Source organism: Pinus tabuliformis, chromosome 5_2 (genome assembly GCF_031772625.1).
Source record: "Pinus tabuliformis cultivar Carrire ecotype Pingquan chromosome 5_2, CPIR1, whole genome shotgun sequence".
Lineage (NCBI taxonomy): Eukaryota > Viridiplantae > Streptophyta > Pinopsida > Pinales > Pinaceae > Pinus > Pinus tabuliformis.
In genome coordinates, this window is record NC_142306.1 from 650,451,816 (window position 1) to 650,455,867 (window position 4,052).

Here is a 4,052-nt window from a genome sequence, read left to right on the forward strand (position 1 = left end):
ACTTCAGGAAATCAAACTAAGGTTGGGAAGAGTGCTTCCAGATAACCAACATCCATCTCCACTTGAGGAGATTGCAGAGGAAAATGAAGAGAGTGTTACTAAAGCCAATAAACCTCCTTTTCCTAAAATATTGATCCATTCTAGTCAGCACACCCAAGAAGAGATAAAAATTTTGGGAGAATTAAAAACATTATGGGTTAAAATCCAACTCCTCTAATCCATAAAGGATGTACCCATCTACAACAAGCTAATCAAGGAAAAATTCCTCAAACATCCTCAGAGGAGAAAGAAAGACACCCCTACCATTAATTTCATTGGATAGTTGTTTGACTTAATTCTATGGAGAGTGATTTTCCCAAAGTATCTAGACCCTGGAAGTCTCGTGGTATATGTTCATATTGATTGATTCATTGTCCCCCACACCTTGATCGATCTTGGGGCTTCCATCAATGTGATGACTAAGGATACCATGATCAAACTAAATCTACGAGGATCATTGAGGAAGACCATAACATTATTGCAACTTGCAAAAAGATCCACAGTACCTCTCGAGGGATTTGTTGATGATGTGATGGTCTCTGTTGATTCTTGGGATTACCCTCCTGACTTCTTAAATCTACTCCCCAAGACCAAATTCAATGGTTCTCCTCTCATCCTTGGAACGCCATGCCTAGACACTGTTGATGCTTACATAAGTTGCAGGGATGGGAACATTACCGATAAGAATAGGAATTTGTCAAAACAGTTGGTCTTGTACCCTCCTGCTCAACCATCCCTCGAGCATGACTTACCCTTATGGTTGGAAGAGGAGGAGCAAGATGAAGTATACCATACCACATCCTACCCAATTTGTACCTTATATACTATTATAGGAGGGGGGAAACCTGATGAAGATGACCTAATTGATCAAATCCTCTATAACCAAGCCCCCAACAACATGCCTCTTAATGAGATGGTGAAGAAATATGAAGATAACCCTTCGAATGATTTGTGCCTAGTTGTCTCACATCCTGCTCATACAAAAATGGTAGAATTTGGTCCATCTAAAACATTGAAAATCAACCCCTCTCTCTCAGCCCATCAAGAAGAGAATTTGTGCAACATGCTGAGGGATCGCTTTGATGATTTTTTCTGGAGCCATAAGGAAATGAAGGGAGCGCATCCTTTGGTGTGTACTCACCACATCTACATCAAGGAAGGATGCAAACCAATGCACCAACCTCAGAGGAGAATGAAGTGAGCCCTCAAAGACATAGTCAAAGAAGAACTGCAGAAGTTGTTGGATGCAGGGTTCATTTACCCCATCTCAGATAGTGAGTGGGTGCCTCGTCTAGTTCTGGTCCCAAATAAGAAAGGAAAATGGTGGATCTATGTGGATTATAGAGATTTAAATAAATCCACTAAAAAAACCCTTTCCCTCTCCCTTTCATTGATCAAGGCTTGGATGGTCTTGCACGGAAGAATTTCTTCTCTTTCCTGGATGGATTCAGTGGTTACCATCAAATCTTGATCAACCGAGAGGACCAAGGTAAAATGAAATTCAGTTGTTCGTCAGGTACCTTTGCTTATAGGGTCCTTCCTTTTGGATTATGTAATGCCCCTACCACTTTTCAAAGGGAAATTGTGAGCATCTTTGTTGAGCTAGTCCATGACTTTGTAGAAATCTATATGGATGATTTCGCTCCTTATGTGTGAGATTTACTAGAGGCTCTCTCTAACTTGGGGAAAGTATTAAATAAGTACATCGAAATGAACCTATCCCTTAGTCTTGAGAAGTGTGAGTTCTTAATGAATGTAAGGATTGTTCTAGGTCACTTAATATCCTAGGAAGGACTACAAGTGGACCCGAATAAAATTGATATCATAAAAAGTGTCCCTACTCCTCAAAAGAAGAGGGATGTAAAGAGTTTCTTAGGCTTAGATTGATACTATAGGATATTTATTAAAGACAGCAGCAAAGTAGCCTCACCATTGTTTGGACTACTAGCCAAGGACTTTGAATTTTGCTACTCAGAAAGTTGCCAAGAGGCCCTAGAAATATTGAAGGACAAGTTGACTATTGCACCCATACGCAGAGGCCCAAATTGGGCCTTTCCTTTCCACATCCATGTTGGTACATTTGAAAAAGCTATAGGAGCAACTCTAGGCCAGATATATGGCAAGCTTCATTATTCCATTTACTTCATTAGAAAAATTTTGTACAAGGCTAAATTAAAGTACATTATGACTGAAAAGGAACTCCTAGCTATTGTCCACTCCTTGAAAAAATTTAGACACTGCATCAGTGGTTATCAAACCTTTGTGCATACCGACCATGCTACCATCAAGTAGATAATGAACAAAACTGATGTGAATGCTATAATTCTTAGATGGTATTGCAAGTTGGCTACTACTGGCCTACTTTCCACCAATATGAAATAAGATACACTAGTTGATGTGATCAGTACGAGAGAATGGGGAAACCTACTCCCATGAATGAAATACCCTTGCAGCCTGAGGTGGCTCTACATCCATTTGAGAAGTGGGGCATGTATTTCATTAGGCCTATTGATCCACCATCAGGGAAGAAAAAGTACATAATTGTATGCACTGAATATTTGACAAAGTGGGCTGAGACCAAGGCTGTCAAGGTAGAAATAGAGGAGAAAGTTGTTGAGTTCTTAAGGGAGAACGTACTTTACAAGTTTCGGTACCCTAGAGAACTGGTCACTGATCAAGGATCTCAATTCACATCAAATATGATCTAGAATTTGTTCACGCGGCATAATAGAAAACACAGGAAGTTAATTGTCTTCCATCCTGACCTAATGGACAAGTAGAGGTCACTAGTAGAGCATTGGAAGGCATCATCACTAAGGTTGTGAGCAGCAACAGAAAATATTGGGCTAAGAGACTAATGAAGGCCACTTGGGCCTATAATACAACGTGGAAGACAACCATTGCATTCACTCCTTATGACTTGGTGTATGGAAAGAAGGCTTTCTTCTCCATTGAGTTTGAGTACAACACTTTGAGAATGGCAGCACAATTGGATTTGGATGTAACAAAGGCATAGTAGGAGAGGCTGCTCCAGCTCAATGGTTTGGATGAATTCAGGATGTAGGCCCTCCTACACACTGAAGTTATTCAAGTAGAGAGGAAGGCTTGGCATGGAAAGACCATCAAGGACAAGGTTTTTAAGAAGGGGATTGGGCTTTGCTATATGACTCTAGGTTCAAAGACTTCAACGGAAAATTAATGACTAGGTGGTTGGAACAATATGTGATAGAGAAGTGCCATGACAATGGGGTTGTTCAAATTAGGAGCATTGATGAGGAAGGTATTCCCTTCAGGTTGACATCAATGAAATTTAGGTTGATATCAAGGACAACATATTACCCATAATGCCAACAATTTTATCTCCCTTAAGCAAGGGGAAATTTCCTCTCCTTGTAATCCCCTCACTCAGCCTGATGTAACATACATCATGTTGAGGTAGTTGTGTAAATAATATAATACATGCCCAACGAGAACAATAATTAAGATGATAAGATTACATAGTTGAAAGGTTGTTGTTAGATACCGCCATCATAAGGAGATGTAATTTTTATAGATGAAATCATCTCTTAGCAACATTTTATTACCCTTAGGAGCTCTAATTATAATGTTAGTGTTCCAAATAACAATGCTAAGAATATACATATTAGCGGTAAGCTAATAAACAACCTTGCTTGTTATAGAAGTTATCATAACTTATTATATATTATTATTCCTTGCCTACAAAGACTATAGCATTCCCCTTGTGGTCAAAGTGCATTGACATTGCATTATATTGTTGTGTTTTGAAATTTTAACCTAAGTTTCAAGAAAATGCTTAATATTTCTATTTTCTTGTAACCAACGTTTCATGAAAATGTTGAATATTTCTATTTTCAGTAAATTCAAAATTAATTTTCTAAACTCTAAAAATGTTATTTCTAATGTAGATTGGCTTATAGAGCTTTGATAGGACATAATTCACATGGTGGAGGCATTTTATTTTTGCTATATGTAAGTGCTTAAAAATTCATTTA